This window comes from Ambystoma mexicanum, chromosome 4q (genome assembly GCF_040938575.1).
Source record: "Ambystoma mexicanum isolate Mex_15411 chromosome 4q, UKY_AmexF1_1, whole genome shotgun sequence".
Taxonomy (NCBI): Eukaryota; Metazoa; Chordata; class Amphibia; order Caudata; family Ambystomatidae; genus Ambystoma; species Ambystoma mexicanum.
Window position 1 is genome coordinate 869,702,984 of NC_090928.1, and position 20,215 is coordinate 869,723,198.

The following is a 20,215-nucleotide window of genomic DNA, read 5'->3' on the forward strand; positions in this document are numbered from 1 at the left end:
GGGTGGCTGCCTGGTTGTGCCTATAGGGTGTAAGGGTATGAACTTACATGTATGGGTGGCTGGGTGTTTATGTGTGTGTATTGTGAATGGCGTGTGTGCTTGTGTTCAGGGGCGCAACAAAACATAACTTTCATGGGAGGGTTTAACCCTTCAAATGATGGGAGAGGTGCTCACTTCATGCGTGGTGGGAGAGGGGCAAACTTCTTTGTGTGGGGCATCTATCTTCTTTATGCAGCTTCAATGTTACAAGCAGTTAACTCTCTCCTTTAAGTCTGAAAGCACCCACTTATGGACTGCTATGAAAATAAGCGGCCTCCTGTCCCCTCTCTACCCTTTCAATTACTTCCCTGGCATGCAAGTACTAAACCCACATCAAGATTTCAATTGCCTAAAGAATTACGCGTTTGAATGCAGGTACTAAGAGTGAAATGCTTTACTTTAGTAAAAGCTGGGCCTTTGTAAACATCGAAACCCAGGTGTCATTTAACATCTGTGTCCTGTTCTGTCCGACAACGCCTCTGGAGGTTAGCCAGGTTGAGTCAACCTAGCCCTAAATTTCAAGTGGTCAGGGGGGGGGCTGGAGGGGCTGAAGCCCAGTCAGCTCAATGGTGTTGCACTACTAGTTGTGTTTAATCCCTTGGTAATCTTCATTACTCATAGCCCTAGTGTTCCTCATTCCAGTGCTTGTGCATGTGGCCCTTTGACCCATACACAAGTTCTGGGATGAAGTAGAGGGTCATTGAGGTAATGACTGGCTGAGTTACCTTGTCAAAAAAATAGAGTGTACCTGTACTGAATCCCTGGTCCTTCAGGAAATAATACAGAGAAAAAGTAGAACACATGGTCCAGTGGATGGAGGATGGCAGTGCAATAATAAATGCTTAATTTATATTTAAAGCATTATTTTAATGATCTTTTATTAGAAAAAAAATCATATCTCTAAAAATATAATTAAATCAACAAATTATAACAGTGCACAAAGTGCAGAAATGTGCTCACTCTTTTTTCATTCATTCACATTCATACTTCCTTTGTCACACAACATGTCTTTGTTTTATACATAAAATAACAGTAAACCATCTGTCATTATATATTCATATACATTTTTATAGTGGTTGGGTCCCTTTCTTTACTATAGGTAACACACTCTGTATGTAGTTGTTCAAACAGCTCTTTACGTCGGCACGTGTTTCAGTTGCTACAATAGAACATCACCAATAGGGTCCTCTTATTAATGCAACCTTCTTCAGGACGAAAAAAATACAAATGTACTTTCCTTCATATGCACAGAGGTGAGCCACACCTTAAATATAAATTAAGCATTGATTATTGCACTGTCATCCTCCATAAATTGGTATATGTGTTCTACTTTTTCTCTGGCTGAGTTACCTGTAATTTTCATTACTCCTGCTCCCACTCTTCCTCATCCTAGTACTTACCTATGAGGCAAGGAGCCTCATACGTAAGCATTGGAACAAGGAAAAGGGATGTGGAGGTAATTCTGGGCAGAGAAGCCAATTTTGGGGTTTGGGGTAGGGGGTGGGAGGGAGAGGGGATGCATTGGTGGGTGAGGTGGGACGGGGATTGTGCGATAAATCATATTGGTCATCCATGTCCAGGCTAAGCAGGCATGAAATGTGGTATTAGTGGCTAGAGAGGCATTTTGAGAGGCATTTTGGTGCAGCCAGTCTAGCCATGTCTTATTGCAGCATTGTATATTTTTCTGGGCATCTGTGATAAAATAACCATGATATCGGTTTTTGCTTCGACTGGCATATTGGTGCAATCAGTCTAGGTATGTCTAAATGTGGCCTGGCATGCTTTACTGTAATATGTTATTGTCTGACTAGACTGGTCTACATTGTGCAGCCAGTTGGACATGTTTTCTTTGTGGCATGGCATTTTTAATAGCAAAACATTATATTTAATTAAAGCATTAATGTTCCTGTGCACTGTTGGTGGCTTGCATGTGTTGGATTTTTGGATTGCTGTTACCCTACAAAACAATTGCTAACTCTCTGACCTGATAGCCAATTCTTCTCAGAGTGTGTGCTGTATAATGCATGAAAACACATATTTATATCATTCTCGTAGCGCAGTGTGCGGCGTACCCCTGCAGCAGCACGTTTGTACATATTGCGCAAGCGTGGTAATCGAGGACAGGCCAGAGTGTGGCGCGACCCGGGATTTGTTGCCGAGTTGGGGAGGACCTCAGCAGGACTCGCAGCAGTGCCCCCAAATTTTGTGTGACACCACTGAAGTGATGATGTCACAGGAAGTAAACTTAATAGACATTTTAAAACGATTTGCTATAGACTTCATCTGGTCTTGCAGCAAAGTGCATCATCACCTTTAAACTGTGCAACCTGGGTTCGAATCCCAGTCACCGACTGGGACACTTCAAATGGGAAAGTTGTATATTTTTTTAATTCCTTAAAAACACTGGGGGTGGGGGGCCTCGGAAGAAATTGGGAGGACGCTGTCCACCCACGTGTTCTCTTGACTTGTGCCCTGGCCATAGGCTATCAGGGAATGTGTCACAGAGGGCAGATTTGAAACAAAATCTAAAATTCCATCCTGCCCATTGGTGATTTGTGGCAGCATTTAGGAGCCAGCTGTGTCCCATGGTGAGAACGCCGAATCCACACATTAATAATATTCTTGAAACCATGCATCTCTGATTAGAATAATAGAACGTTTTCTTTCATACATGAGTTGCATTTATTCTTATGACAAATGTCCAAAAAGATACCTTTTTTTAAATAACATTATTGAACGATCCAGGCACTTAAACCAGACATTACAAAGTATGCAAAATGCAACAAACAAATTGTACAGCAACATTGGTTATTCTTCTTACCACATCTCTTGTCTTGCCGGTGAAAACACAACTCATCTTTTCCTCCGGCTCTGGAATTTCAAAATAAGCAAAGACAGGCAATACATGACAATTATGTAGACAACTGTCATCCTACAATAAAGAGGATAGCTAATGCAAAACCAAGTCACCATCAAGTTTACCTGATCCAAATGAAAACAAATGCCAAACAGAAATGCAAATAGCATCAAGACTAACACCGTGGCTCGACAATATAACAAATGATGGGTTAACAGCACCTTCTTGGACACTTTGCACGGTGCAGTAGTACTTTGCACAGGAACCGGGACATCATTTCCTGCTGCAAAAATGCATTTAAAGAATAGAGAGTTGCACTAGGGTCATGAGCCTGGAAAACAATAGATTTGTTTTCCTATTCAAGCTACAAACATTTCAAGATTGCTTGAAACTGCAAAATCTCAATTAGGAGAATGACACAGGACAAATTCTAAAATAACGTTGTGCATGTAAACATCCCCCACGTGAGTGGTTAAAGAGTTAAGGTGAATCTTTTAGTAAATGCGGTTCCTCTAACCCTTATGTCATCTTATCTCTTATCCACTGCAACTCTAAGGCAACGAGGCAGCAACAGCTGAAGTAATTGCCAAACCACTCCTCTTACATGTTTGCAGAAGAACTAGGTGTGAAGGGTGGTGAAAAGAAAAGACTTGCACTTTGCTGATTAATTAATCACCAGCTGAAGTCCCGCTCAGGTGACCGGCGGCCTTTTCCATTCATTTCAAAGAGCTGTTAGAGGCCGAATGCTCCAAATTCTTCAGCTAAATCAGTCACGCCAGCTGCAGTGTCATTCTGGCTTGTGTCATTTTGTCCACCACGTCGCCTACATTTCCTCTCCCAGTCTTGCTCGTCGTTTAGTATTGATAGTGGCAAAGAGACATTCCTGCAAATAAAATATAGAGCACTTTTCATAGGAAGAATTCTAAGTAGTTTTAAAATGTTCCACTTCAGTTTTTTAGAAGAGGGCAAAACGCAGATAGCGAAATTACAGAAACCTTTAATATCCAGCGAGCAGAGCATCCGCTTGTCTCATTTTGAAGGCGTGAGTATATGATTCCGTCCTAGATTTTAATCTTTACATTTCGCTATATGTAGTTTTGCTTTTGACACGATAAATATGAGACTGCAAGTCCCAAAATGCAAAGGAAAACTCTGAACTAGATTAGCTAGTCATCCCTGACAATGGGCAAGTTGTGCACATATTGTAGATATGGACTTTATGTGAACTCTATATGAGATACTTTTGACTGCTATGGAAGTCCTTGTAGCCCATCAAGCATCATAGCGCTGAGGCCACAGAGCCATGGCGCTAGCAGTGTTCCATTCAATCATTGGTGTGGCCTCTTTTTGGGAGTCATTTCTGTTTGCTCCTCAGTAGATTGAAGTGACAAACAATATCTTTCATTTCAGATCAGAATTTCAGAATTGTGTACAGTTGTATTTGTTTATTTTATTTATTTATTTTTAGGGCGCCGAAAGCCTGCAGGCATCGGGGCCCACACAAACGTAAGACAGGACAAAATACATAACCATGAAAAGAAACAGAAAGGGAATAAAGAAGCAAAGGGATAGTCTGCCACAATCAATCAGATACCACTTGAAAATTCGACGTAGCTATCAACTTTCCCAAATTGTGACAATGGCTCATAAAGGTTGCTACGCCCACATCCAATAACAATACAGTCTGTGTCATCAGACAAGGACCATTCCAAAGAAATCTAAGGTCCTGGGTCCAGATAAACTCTCTCCAACTCTCCAACTTTAGGTCGTAACCAAACCAGGACTTTGTTCTGGAGAGCACCTCTAGCCTCAGGTATTTCAGGTTTGTTAACATTCACAAGTACATTTCTTCGATCCACAATCAGACTTTTTTGCGGAGGACAGGCAATCTCTGGCATTGGGACTTTCCTAACTCCTTGCTCTCTCCTCTTAGAACGTCCTATCGAGGGATCCATATAATGTCCCGGAAAAAATGTGGCCATGCAAAAATGTAGCCGAAAAATTGCCTTTTTCTGCTGAGACATTATTACATGGAACATGCAGGGGACTCCTCTGCAACCCCTAAAACCTTTTTTTTTTCAAGGGGAGCGGGGGATACACCTTCAACCCCCGTTCTCCCTGTACCTATATATATGGTCCCTTATATAATGTCACCACAAACCTTTCCTGGCAACATTATATACAACGGGGGGGGGGAGACATTATCACATGATACCCTAAAGAGTTAGGCAACAAGTGGCAAGATGCTGACAGTTTAGTTTGATTCACCATCACCGTACATACTGGAGCAGTAGACCCATCCAGCATAAGTAAGTCAGGAGGTAAAGTCTGTGACCTGATGTTGCCTCTGGAAAGTGCCTCATTTGTGACCTGTAAGCTGCTGTCTAAGCTCAAGTCTGTTTGGCAGCTGACCTCTACCTTATTGACTGGGACTTTTGTCATAAGGTAATCTGAGCAAAGTTCAGTTTGACAATCTTTATCTACCTTATCGAGTGGGGGAATAATTCCATCTATCAAGGCCACCCAAGCACTAAAATCCATAACACTCTCACATTTGGTCAGATCGTGGATAATTCTCTGCTTGATGATTTGCCAACTACTGATAACATTAGGTGTTATGCCCCCCAAGTTAGAATTAGTAACTGTTTCCATAATGGCATTAGCCATATATTTTTTGTAGGGGATTGAAAAGCAACACTCAAAGATTGAGTAAAATAGACATTTTCCCCTGGTTTGAACTCGACAATATCCTCATTGAGCTCACTTGGAAAATCCATTTGAAGGTTTTTCTGGCGATTCAGTGGTGTCATTCTCTTGTTTAATAATGGGGATGTTATTGCTTTTCCAGACCTGACTCGTGTTCACAGAGTCAATTTGTTGGCTGCAGCCCTCATTCCCTACTTCCCTCTGTTTGTTGTATGCGTAGTCTCAGTGAGGCACTTCTTGCCAGGAATGTCTTTATATTGTGAGCAATAGGTGTAATGGGAACATACCCAAGTTCCACTGGGGGTAGAAATGGTGATCCCCCTTTATTCCCATCATGAATGGAAGTCATCAGGTTACATGGAGTGGAGCATGGAACAGTGGATCTTGGCAAAGTTTTATGGAAGCCAGCCCTAGTAAGAGGCATTTTGAACAAGACAACCTCTGCATATAAGCAATGACAATGGTCATTAAAGAGTGATCATAGGTCCAGCCAAAACAAATGAAGGCAAGGTGCACAGGAGGTTAACTGGAAACACAAGACTCGCAGGATGAACTCAAAAATTCTTCACCATTTCATAAAAAGCGCCGTAGAGTGCCTTAAATGATCAAACTACAAAAGTCTGATTTGGTTCCCTATCTCCAGGCACACAATTGAGACGAGTTCTCAAGCTCACCAGCGGAGACACAAGACTGCCTTTTGCTCAGTCGGCATGTCGACACTAACTCAAGGGACCGAACAGCCCACGTCAGGGCCCAACTGCGTCTACCCCTCCCCAGCACTTCAGCGAGTCTTTTCCCACACTCTCCAGCCCACTCCCGGGCACACCGGAAAAGTCAAGTGGCTGCATGTGGAAAACACTAGGTAGTCACAGAGGTTGAGTCAGAACAATCAGAGGAAAGGACCAAGCCGCACTGCCTAGTGGCCACTTTTGACAGGGTTTGTGACATTTTTGTTTTGTTTGTTAATCATAATGTAATATTCCGGACCCCCACATTACACAACTGTATAGTCATCCACTATTAAAACAGAGGGATCACAAAAATAACCGTTCTGGATACAATAGCACCCTTGAAAATCAGAAAATGCAAACAGAAAAAACATCTTAATTCATGGTTCCCTCCTCACCTAAAAGCCATTAGACTTGAGAAACGGAAATTCGAGCAGATATGTAGATTATTCCCCTCTGAAACTAACAAAGACAACCTCATAAAACTAGCCTCCCTATACAAAAAAGAAATAATCCTAGCTAAACAAGAATCCTACAATTTGCGCATCACCCAAGCTAATTCTAATACAAAAGAACTTTTCACAATCCTTAAAGAACTGGAAACACCTATCCAAGTCCCAGACACCTGCCTCAAGGACAAAGCTTGGTGCACCAGTATTCAGAGTGCCCTAGCTAATAAAATAACGACTGTGCAGGCTAAAATGATCAACAAAAAAGAATCTCTCCTCCTTGCTCCTAACTCTAACAATATCACAGCCTCTGTTCCCTCGAACACCTCACCTCTTACCCTGCCCGAACTACCTAAACCCCTCTTCAATTTCAAGAAAGTTTCCATTCTAGAAGTTGAAAAAGTAATCTTAACTCTTAAACCCTCCAACTGCCAGGGCTACCCTTTCCCTGCACAAATCATAAAGGATGCCGCAAGGGACCTCTCACCATTCATAACCAAACTTATAAATGCCTCATTCTCTACCAGTACCATTCCTAACAATTTGAAACAGTCATGGGACAATCACTTGAACCATCTGTTCCTACTAACTATCGCCCCATTACGACAGTGCCTTTTTTGCTTAAAATTCTGGACAAGGTAGCATACCTCCAAATTCAACAATACCTGGAATGCAACCACCTCCTAGGAGTACATCAGTCAGGTTTTAGGCCACAACACGGAACGGAAACTGCACTGATTGACGTTAAAGCACAAATAGACACCCTGAGTTAGAATGGTAACACGCACTACTCCTGCTGCTTGACCTCTATGCAGATGATACACAGATCCTCATCCCATTGACGAGAGATTACGACAAGGATTTTGCCTTTGTGAACAGAATATATCTCATCATCCAGGCATGGATGGCTTCTCATGGACGATGCCTGAATGATGACAAAACGGAACTCCACATTCTGGGCACCACGGCTAATCTCAACAAATTAGGCCATCTATACTCTAACTTCACCATAGACAATAACAACATCCCAATAGCCAAGGAACTGAAAACTCTTGGCTTCTACCTAGACTCCACTCTCACCTTCAAAAAACAAGTTAACTCCATGGCCTTGGCCACCGCTTACACATGCAAGCTAATTAGAGCAGCTTAGCGTTTCCTTACACCTAATACCTGCCTCACTCTGGCAAGAGCCTTGGTATTATCTAAACTGGATTATTGTAACGCCCTATACATAGGTTGCAACAAATACATTACCAACAAGATCCAGATCCTACAAAATAACGCTTTAAGAGCAGCCCTCAACATTCCCAAGAAAGACCACATATCTGACATTAGAAGATCTAACAACTGGCTCTCTACTAAAGATAAAATTATCCTCAAATCAGCCTCCCTTACTCATAAATGCCTACATATGGCCATCCCTCAATACCTTACCTCCAGATTCCAGAGACAATTCACCAACCGCCCCTCCAGAATAGCTAATACTAACCTACTTCAAGTGCCTAGATTCAAACGTATAAAGTCTGGTGGTAGCAGCTTCCCGGTTAAAGCTGCCCAAAACTGGAACTCACTCCCACCTTCCTTAAGAGAAGACATGCCCTTCCCACGCTTCAGATCTAACCTTATCCAATGGATTAAGGAGCATGACATTTAACCCTCCATCACACTGCCCACTACTGTGTATAATTGTATATATTGTATATAACTGTTTCTTTATGTTTTAATATTTTGCTCATCTGTATGACATAAGCCTGTAATGCTTGCTAATATTTTGTATTATAATGCACAGCAATGTAACCTAAGCTGAACAATCCTCTTTTCCTTCTTCTGCGCCCCAATACGGTCGGGTGCGCAATATAAATAAATAAACAAACAAACAAACCCTTTTCCCACGGCACTTCTGTCTTCCACCAAATGACCACACAATATTATTTTATGAAGCTTTGGAAAATATATTTAAATGTAATATATGTTTTGAATAAATTTCAAGTGTTTTCAAGGGAGGTAACCCACCTGTTAACATTGCCCCTTACTCCTCTGAATTCATTCAGTTCTGTTGAGGTTGTATGTGTGTTTTCTTTTTAAAGATTCTGCTGTTTGTTTTTACAATTATTAACTTGAGCTTGGAGGCACATTAAAATGTATCACTATCCCAAAAATAAATGCCAATTTCCTATATTTAGTTTAAAAAAAAAAAGAAACAAATGCACACCTTAAACAAAATAGTCTTTTTCCGACCAAAGAGGCAAACTCTTTCTTGAAGTTCCCTCTGCGATTTGATCTAGAGTTTCTTTTAACTAAAGCAATCGAATCAACTTTAAAAACAATTTTGGGAATTATATCATCATTTTAAAAATATATTACATTTCAGTTATTTGTATTTTATTTGAAGAATTGTAAAATAATTTTTATACATTTGAACGATTTCTGTTTCACCCCATTGAGCCCATTGATAAAAATTGTGTTTTTTTCCTGTAGCGGAGCAGATGGATGCATTTGCCCTAGCTCTTGCCCTCTCACCGCCGTCATACTGAAGAAGATCAGTTAATGGGATCCCCAGATCATTCCTATACCGTATCGAGTGTACGAGGGACGCTATTGCCTCAGACAGTCATTCAGAATGTACCCTCGCACTGAAAGTGTGGAAGGATGCTGCGTGGAAGGATATCAGCATGCACCTATGGTATGATATGATAGGGTATTTATAACGCTCTTAATACCCAGAGGTTTCTAAGAGCGGGCCCGGGGATCAAACCTGTGGTGCTCTGTGTCGTCTTGCTTCCAAGGCGAGCATGTTGCCCCTGAGCTATCCTCCCGAGACTGGCCATCATAGAACATTCAAGTGAAATCTGAGGATGGCAGAGTGACGTCATGAAGAAGATATATAAACCTATGTTGAAACAATATGCAAATACTTAAGAAGTAACAATTTAACTGAAGCACCAAGAGAAATATGTAATTACGGCTAAAGTGATCGTGAATGCAAAGAAGATAAAGTAACTTACTGGTCAATAACTGTAAATACGCAGTAACACAAGGTAGAAAGGAAACATACAGAGGCTTGCTATAGAGAAATATATAATGTGGCAAGGGTGGCCATGATAGGAAAATGGACGCTGGCTCATGTCGAATTCAACCAAGCTACCTCAGAAACAGACCAAGGTTCCAGAATCAGGAGAGGCTGGAAAGCTCTGTGTGCCGAACAACAGAAAGGCAATGTTGGCCCAGGATGAATGATGCTATTTTAAGGAATAATTGCAAGGCACAAGGGGAGTTAACCAGGATAAGCTATGAATGAAGTGCACGTTTCTCTTAGATTAAAGAAGAAGAAAACATCTGCAACAGCCAAAGAATTAGAAAATTCTAAGTGTATGAAGCCTATGCAAGGTAGAGTGAGCAAGTCTCCATAGGCCAAGAGGAGTAACAGCACCCTACATACTTGAATCAAAGAGCAGTAAATAAAAGCTCAAAATGGACAAATCCGTGGTCCCTTCACATGTGACCAGAAGTCAAAAACAAGGGCTATTCATTGGAGCCTCAGACGAAGATCGCAGTGCGCTCACACTGCCTTGAATATTCCAGGACAGTGAGTAGGCTACAAGGTCAACTACAGACGGAAGACTTTGGCTTATGGCTGACCGATGGGAGATAATGGACTAATTGGGAAACTACGGAGTAGTCTGAGGGATTCGAACACCTAAGTTTTGTTTCACTTACGTGCTGCTAAAGAGCCATAAAGTCCAAGGTTGGGAAAGCATGCCCACCAATCAGTGGGTTTGAGGGACAACCTAACATACAATGTTGCATAGACCAATCCACTGCCATTTCGTTTTCTATAATCAGTACTATACGTATTTAGAGGTAGTTCAAGGCAGGCCCTACTGATAAGGGGTAGCCAATGATGTACTAACTCCTATATGTTCTAAACTTAGATATGCTCCCTTAACCAATCCCTTCCCTCAATAGGTTTTATAATTTGCCATGTAGAATGACCTCATAGATTATGCATATTGTGGTAAAAGACCTCTATGTAATCAAGCTACTGTGTGAGTGTGCATGCATCAGCCCGATGACGGTCAGTTCTCCCTGCTTTATTATATGAGAATATAGTATATCTTTGCTATATTCCTTGGGTCTGTCCAATTATTTGGTCTGAGATCATTATTTGTAATTCCATCTAGCACAAAAGACACTTCAAGGTGCTAGAGCACATTTGCATAACATATTGGGCCTCATTATTACGAGTCCAGCTGTAAGCTGCTGGTTTTTCCGGCTCGGGAACCACCGGACTCGTATTACCATTCCGCCTCCGTGATTCCCGGAATTACCGGGGCATTACAACCCCAGTGACCCGGGAATTCCAGATGCGGAATTCGGTAAATTCCCATTCCCATTGAGTCCCTTAGGACTCAATGGGAATGGGGACCATGGAAACACTGGCACCATCTCGTGATGGTGCCAGTGTTTCCACGTCTTGCTGCAGGCGGGCAGTGTAAAACCCACCAGGTCAGACCTGGCGGGAATGACACCTCCGCCTGCAGGACTCGAGATCACCCAGTATAGAAACAACGGTGGCGGCAGGTTTAACGCCACCGTTATTTCCATACCGGGTGACTCGTATTGAGGCCCATTGTCTCAAAAGTTGAATGTGGTAACATTAGCGTCTTGATGCCAGTGATGTGTTCTCTCATTCACTAGTGATTGTGAAAAACCAGTAACGCCCTCCCATTGAGCAATTCTCCAATGATCACCAAAGTATAGCATTTTTCTCCCACAGAGTGTCACACATTTAGAGGCTAAATGCCAGTAGATCCCTCCCACTCAGTGTAAACGGCCACACAGAGTGCATTAGTGCATGACCAAATCGATCCCCACTGCTACCGGCTCTCTGCCCGAACCAAGAAGAGAGCCCACATCCAAGTCTGTGTCCCTGCAGCATCTAACAACTCGGCCGAACTCTTTAAATTCTGCAAGGAGCTGACCAATCCTGCTGCAGTCTCTACCTCTCCTGTCCACTCCCAAGCCCTCTACATGGCCCTGGCTTCTCATTTAATCTCTAAAACCCCAGACATCCTGTCCTCTCTCTCTTCCTCTCCCCTACCCCCTCCACGCCTGGCTCTTTCTCTGGCCCTTCCTCAGGCACCTCTCCTTCCTCCTTCTCTGCCTTTCCACTGTTCTCCCCATATGAGATTTCTAGACAAGTCCGATCTATGAAAGTCTTGTCAAAACAGGTTCACTCCTGTTCCTCCAAAACCATCAAGGACCACATTGACACCTTGGCCCCTGCGCTGGCTGACTTCTGCAACCACTCTGTCACCACAGGGGTCTTTCTGTTACGCTCACCTGATATCCCTGGGGGCGTCTGGAAGGCTCTGAGATCTGGAACCCTGGATGCGTAGTTGCCCAGTGCTGAATAATGAATCTTAGTTATTTGTAGGGTGAGCTATCCGTCCTGCGTTTCTTGTGCAGGGGCGCTTGACGTTTGTTGGCGAGCTGCCCGAGTTGCTTCACTGGTGCAGTATGCCTTCCTTGGGCCCAGGCCTGCTGTGACCCCGAATCTGCTGGTAGGCAGGTAGGTTTGTTAATTGTAAGTCTTTGTTCTGTTTATGGTGGGAATTAGTTAATGTCTTTATCTCCTTCTTTTCAGGTGCGAAGGTCTTGATGCTGGCGTGCCAGATGGAGAGGCACATTTCTAGGTAAGAGAAAGCGCGAAGCGCAGCACCTTTATTGTCTTTTAAAGCTAACCTGTGTTTTCTTCTTCTTCTCCTCACAGGCCACTTTGGTGCTGCGAGTGGATGAGAGCGCAATGAGAAACAGGACTCCGTTAAGGTAAGTACAGCGCTGTGCGGTTGTTTAATATTGAAAGCCAACCTGAATATGTCTCTTTTCCTTTGCAGATGTTGCTGTGGTGCTCCAGATAGAAGCATGGCGTAGCGCAATGGAATTCAGGTAAGACTGATGGAATTTGATGTTTTGGAAGCGCACGTTCTAATATTGTTTTTCCCTTTCACGTTATTGCAGGTCACAATGTTCAAACAGCAGCTGTGGTAGCGGTTCGCCGGAAGTCCTTAAGCTACTATTCACAGGTGAATGATGTTTCTCCTTCTCTCGGTTTCCACAGATTGGAGCCCAGTTGAGATGCTGAGTGATGGATGGTGTTTCTCAGGTAAAACAGAATAATCTTGTTCTTGTTCTTGCAGGATTACAGGAAGATGCTGAAGACCAGGAGCTGGACACGGTGAGCGTCACGCTGCTGGCTGCAGAATAACACGAAGCGTGTTCTGCAGTCAGGGTGTGGTTTATATAGCCCAGGTAAAGTAGTACCAGGGAAAGTAGTTCCAGGCCTGCCACACCCAAAACAATAGACCGCATGGCTTGGTTCTTAGAACTAGACTGTGTGGGTACTTCCATGTTGGATTTAAAAGCCCATGTACAGAAATGGGACCTAGTTTGAACAGCCCTTCCTTCCTACATATGAGCCTGGTGCCAAAGGCGCCAGGACTGCCTCCAGGACCCTTTTGCAGTGGTTTTAAGTCCCTCAGGGTTCTGGTGGGAGCCTGCTTGTGACACAACTTGTGCCCCCTCACAATGGTCATGGCACTTTCCTTCCCCCCTGAAGCACTCCCTTGTGCATCTTCTCAAGAAACCCCCTGCCGACGTGTCCTGCCCAGCTAACTATCACCCAATCTCCATCACTCATTTCCTGGGCAAACATCTGGAAAATCTGGCCATCTCCCATCTTAATCTTCACACTGAATCTGTTGGTTGTCTCCATGACCACCAGTCTGGCTTCAGAGTTGCCAGAAGCACGGAAACTGGTCTCCTGAACATCCGTGAAGACCTGCTCTGCAATCTTGATTCCAACACCCCCTGTGTCCTCATTTTACTTGATCTCTCTTCTGCCTTTCACAGTCAACCATGCCATCCTGCTCAACCGTCTCTGTGATAACCTGGGTATCACGGATCAGGCCCTTGTGTGGCTGACCTCTTTCCTCACTGATCGACCCTCCAAGGTCCAACTGGAGTCCTTCCTCTACTATATCTTTAGCTCTACCTGTGGTGTTCCCCAGGGGTCTAACCTCTCTCCATGGCTGTTCAACCAATATCTGGCACTTCTTTCCCACCACATTGCTGCTCTTTGCCCCAACTTTCAGTGCTATGCAGATGACACTGAACTAATTTTCAGGCTCCCTTCAGCCACTTCTCCGTCTCTCATCTCTGACTGCCTGTCTTCTATCCAGGAGTGGTGTGCCGCCAATGATCTCTGCCTTAATGCCAGTAAGACTGGGATTCTCCTCATCGACCCACTTGCTCCCTCCTTTCCTGTTGCTCTCTGGCTGGCCTCTCTTGGCCCTCTTTCTACTCCGACCTTTGAGGATAAAAACCTCGGGGTCATCTTTGATTCCACATTCTCCTTCTCTCCTCACATCTCTGACGTCTATAAGAAGTCACACTTCCAGCTGCACCTCCTCAGAGGTAATCTTCCTTTCCTCTCCTTCCCCCAGAGGCTCACTGTTGCCATATTTCTGGTTTTCTCTAGGCTGGATTACTGCAACAGCCTCTTTCTAAATCTGCCTGCTTCTACTCTCCATCCTCTACAACTCATCCAGAACAGGACTGCAAGACTTGTCCTTGGCCTCAAGCCCAGGGATCGTATCTCTCCAGGACTGAAATCTCTGCACTGGCTCCCAGTGGCTGCAAGCATCAAGTTCAAAGCCCTCTGCATTGTCCACAAGGCCTTCTGGAGCCTCAATACCTTCAACTTTCTCTTCCTAAAAATCTTCCTTCTCAAGCTCTTCACTCATCTGACTCCAACTCCCTCAGAGTCAGTCACTTCTCAAAGCAACGAGTTGTTGGTAGATCTCTTTCTTCGGCCCAGGCCTCCCTCTGGAACAATTTCCCTGCCTCCCTGAAGCCTGAGGAGAACCATCCTCTTTGCTTCTGCTTTCTCTCCTCCTCTCCCCTGCTGAACTCCTGGCTGAATCTGAAACTGCACTGGTCACCTGGCCACACTCTGATCTGGACCCAGGTCCCCTCCCCCGCCAGTTGCACCCTGCACTGCCTCCCTGGAAAATTCTGTACCTGGGGACTGTTTTTTCTGTGTCCCTACAATCCCCTACTAGCACTAGACACCTGATGTCTGCACTTCCCCTTGCACTTGCCACCTGCTGGCTGCACTTTTTACTCATTGCTTTTATTATTCTATTTATTTATTTTATACTGTCGTTTCCATGTACTGCCCCTACCCCTTCACCCCGTACTTTTCCCCTACCCCTGCACTTGCGCAATCTCAATGTCACCTGTCCTAGTAGGATCATTGTCTCTGTCTTCCCTCTGCTCCCCCTCCCTTGCCTCGTCGAGCCTTGAAACACTTGTGTATAGGCGAGTTATAAATGCCATATTATATCATATCATATCAAAGGGGACCTTTGCATACACCCACACCTGGAAGGTACAAAAAGCCCCTCTACACACACCCCTTAAGCAAACTGCCTGGATCGGACCAACCAAGGAACATAGTGCTATACACCCTCACTTGGAATGTTTTCAGCACGCAATGTCTCTGAAGAGCATACAGATGATACTATACTCAGTAACATGGGCGCAATGCGAAGTGACATTGTTGCAGTTGGCACGTTATCAATTACCAGTAGACTAATAAATAAATGTCTACTACACAGCATGGGCTGATAGGATCACACTGCATCTAGAACATGTCCTCCAACACTAATTAAAAAAAGCATTTGAAAGATATATAACAAGGCTGCACTTACCTATAATCCCCCAATAAGGCATTACTAATGAGAAACGTGATTTCTCTGCTGTCACCTGGATGTTATTCATCTTCTTGCTCTTCCCCCTCCTCCTTTGACTACTCCCCATTTGGCTTTCCATATCCCTTGATCTACTCCTCCTCTACTGTCTTTCCTACTCCTACCACCACTCCCTTGCTGCCTTCTTCTTCTTCTGCTCCTCCAAAATCATTATAATCTTTTCTCTCTCCAAACACACCAACCCTTCAAAATGCTGTGCTCTGTGCCAAGTGTCTCAAAGGCAGCCATGATCTGGCCCTCGGTAGAGGTTCCTGCTTGTGTCACTTGTTCTCCCGGGAATCGTTGTTGATCTTCTGGGGAAATACTTAGCCTGGACTTGTATATTTACCCAGGCATAAACCACCCTCCTCCACAGGTGTCTCTCTTAGATATCTCAGGTGTAGCTTATTTCTCCATTCACTCGCTACCGTATTTCTATAGTTCAATGCCTCTCAGTGGACTAAGACTGTAAACAAGGCTGACACTATCTTAGGGTCAGGAGATCCCCGGCAGCCGATCAGTTCTGCGCTGACTCAATGGTTGCTCTTCAGGTACCTTCAAGCTGCTAATCAGTAAATTGTTGTGGTTTGCACCTCATGAATGGCTTTTAGTGCAGACCACTTTTCTTTCCTTTCTTGAAGGTAAGTGTGAGGCTGGAAAAGCCTCATGGAGGGATAGGGCCTCCAGTCCTTGTCCTGCCACTTCTCTGTGTGTGTTTTCCTTAAGTTTTCTGCCACTGAGGTCCAATCTGAACCTCTGGCAGTGCAGCTCTTCATTTTATCTTTTGGTGAACAACACCCATGGGATACCATTATGGCACCCATGGGTTAGCGTACACCCTTGTGTCCCTTATGTGTGTTTTGGGGCCCTTGCATGTTGCCCATAGAGCAGTGTATCAGCTGGTGGCAACTACATACTGACTTGGCAGTGGCTCTGAGTGTCTTCTATTATGGGACACTCAGGCCCTGCCATAGGAATCAATGGATTCCTGATAGAAGGCAAGATGGCCCCTGTGCCCTCTTAATTTCTATTGCCTTTGACCTAGTTTCCCAAAGTCCTGGGAAGCCCTGAATCTGTCCCTTCCTCCTGAATGGCTGTTGGGTGGAGACACCATATATGTCTCTGTTCGCTTTCCCACTGACTGGCTGCTGGGTGGGTGGAAATACCATATATGGCTCTGGGGCTGCCTCCTATCAGACTGACTGGATCTTTGCCAGGGTCTGTGTGTTGTGGATAAACCCTAGGGGTGGGACCTGTGTGAATGGAGCTGGGAATCAACTCACATTCTCTGTTGTGGGTGTCTGATTTCTGTGTGTGTGACTAAGCCAGAGTGAATGAGGGACAGATGTGTATGTCTGGGGACCTCTCACTTACCAATTTGTTCAAAAGCTAAAGTTGAATCTTAGCAGGAAGAAGCTGTTCCTTGAAGCCTAGCTGGATGAGAAGTCTGCTGCTGCAATTTCTTCAATGCAATCCAAAAGCTGTTGTGTCTCCCAAGGACTGATCCAGAGAGGACCAGCAAAGGAGACCTCTCCCCAAGCTACGTAGGACCATCGTGCAAACCTGCTACTCTTCATCTGAAGTGCTCTGGAAGCCAGTCCTGTGTGCCTGCTGTCTGGAAAAGAGGTATTTGTGAGTTCTGAAGAGGAGTGCCCAGATAGGTGGAGTTTAAGAAGTCCATTGGTGTCGCCCAGAGTCCGGAGGAGCATTTTTTGACTGCTGGAAGCCGTTGCTATCTACTGCCCTGCAGAGGGAGTACCCTGGCATAGTGCTGCTGGACACCCAGAGCTGTTCCAAACTGCCTAAGAACATATCAAAGGACATCCTTGCCATCATCACTGACCACTTTTTCCCACAGGAGAGATCCCAGAGTCGTAGGGGACAGTGGAAGGTCCATCAGTGGGCTTCCCGCCACTAGAAGCTAACAAAGACGCCCCCACAGGTCCAGGCTAGGTGAGGGTCTGAGGTCCACTCCAGTGGTCGAGTCCAGGTGACCAGAAGCCGTCCAGATGCCCGTGCTGTGGCTGCAGTACCAAAGAACCAAAAGCCAGATAACCGCATAAATCTGAAACCCAACACCAAAAGTGACCTATACACCTATTGCTGCCCGAAGTTATTGAAGGGTCCCAGGAGTCATACTTTCATCCACCAAGCCTTTAAAGAACCGACAATAAGTTTCATCTTCACAGGACTTGTGCAGTTGGAGAGATCGTTGAACAAAGGAGAGCACTGCAAAGAGTAAAACTGCTGCACTTCAGAAATACTTTTGGTTCCTTTTTATTCTTGGACTCAGCATCCCAGAGGTCCCTTCTTCCAAAGGGTGTCCATCCTTGGAGGGAATCAGCAAGTAAAACCAAGAAACTCCACCAGAAAGGCACCAAAGGTACTGTGACGAGGAAGAGCATCCTCTAGCCCCAGGAGTCATCGAGGGGCCCAGAGTCATCTTGGATCTTGTTCTCATGTGGCCTTACAGGTACTTTGGGGTGGTAGAAACTTTTAAAGAAACTACCAGGTTATTGAACATTATTGGACTGTGCTGTAAAAGACAGAATAAGTTACTCCCTAATGTGAAAAACCTGAGGGTGTTTCACTACTCATGCCCCAGGGATCCCTTATTCAGGTGTCCAGGGAACAGCCATGGCTAATGAATCCCGACCCTGGGGGTGGACAAGTGAGGGAGGATCACCTAGGTAGGGGATCCTTGTGGAGTGGAGAAGAAACACCGAAAGGCGAGACATGGTATCCCCCATTTCCCAAAAATTGTTTACCCCATTTTACCTCTACCTTTATGGGATACTACAACTCTCATCATTTCCCTCCTTTCTGTGTCAGTCCAACTACTGAGATGAGGAAGAGGAAGGCTTAGATTAGGAGGATTACTCCTAGTAATATGCAATGTTCCTGTTGTGGTAATGGGGCCAGGCAGGGTCAGGCAATCAGTCATAATCACACACACCTGAAACACTTTGACGGCTACCCAGAGCATAAAAGGTGAAGCACAGAGTCACACAGTGGGTGAGTTGCAGCCAGAGAAGCACATGCGTTTGTGGTTAAGCTGGAAGGCAAACTGGGTCACCCAGGTACCCTGAAATCTATCAGCAGAGAACGAAGCGCCAAGATGCTGAGAAGCCGAGAGGTGAAAAGGCTGCAGAAAATGTGGCGAGGGAGCCATGTCTCCAAGGAGGCAGAAGAGGGTCGCTCGAGGAAACAAATTCTAAAGTGATGCCTGGTACAGGTGCTCATTCCCCAAGGCGTGCGAGAAGGCCTGGGGGTGTTGTCTCCAAGGATCTAAAAGAGGGTCGCTCGAGGAAACAAACTCCTAAGAGAAAGCCTGTTACAGGGAGCAGAGAAGACCCTGACCTCTACACACATCGATAGATAAAGAGAAACACAGCCAGTGAGTTCCAAGCAGAAGGGAGCCTGGTTTGTGAAAGGCGCAAGGCGCAAATGAGATAAATGTTACAAAGCGAGGACAAGCGTGTGGTGAGAGACGCAATGAAGAAGAAAGCTTCAATTGTCCATTGTTGAAAGAGTGGGATGAGAAAAAAAGTGACGGTGAGGCCGCGCATACGTTTACACGAGTAAAGAGAGACTTTTTGAGATTGTGAATTACAGAGGGCTCGAAGCGCAAGCAAAAGTGAAATAAGAACTGTTACAATTGTGGAATTAAGAAGAGGGTCAGGGATCCGTAATAAGAATTAAGAAGAGTGTCTGGGACCCGTAAAGAGAATTAAAAAGAGGGTCTTAGACCCACTAAGTGAATATTGTGAAAGACAGTGCTGATGGCACAACCAAGTACAAATTGTGAAAGATATTGCCGAGGGCATGACCAAGTGAAATATAAAGAGGAACACAAACTGTATAGATGGCCTTAGTAACAGGGTGTAAACTACCCAAGAACAAAAAAGGAGACTATTACTCCTCTGTGCATACCACTCTTAAATTGAGTATGTTTTACTACCTTGAATTATAATGTATTTTTAGATGTTGTTGCAGCAAGGACTACCACCAACAGACTCAAAGTCCCCTAACAAGCCTGGCACCAGACAGTGAATAAGAAAAACTGTTTGGTCTGTCCACTGCGGATACCCTTCAAAACTTCTATTAACAAGTTCATTTAACACAATTGTTGCTGTAACCAAAAGCTAATATCTAACCACTTATTGATACCAATTATACACTTTTCATGTTTTCTTTCAACATGAAGTTTTTAATTTGTATCTATTCCATTGTGGTGAAAATCACCACAACGATTTCTGTAAGCTTTTTCTGTCCTTATTTTATTGAATTCTATGCCTTTCTTCATGAATTCCTTAAGTATATTGTCAGATGCATTACTATAATATGACGTTTTAAGAGATTTGATAGAATTAAGTAAATCACTAGAGATTGTATTGTATTGTTTTTTCTTCCGGGTGACAAATATTGAATAACAAACCCTCCAAATGAGGCATTAAAAGACTCCCAATTGTTATGGATAGAAGTGTCAGCAGCTAGATTGTGAATACAAAATTAAGAGACAAGGGGCCTGATTCACAGAAACATTTTATTATGGTGCAATCCCATAGGAAAACATTATGTGAATCAGGCCCAACGTCTCCAGCTTTTTGGATGAAAATGGGA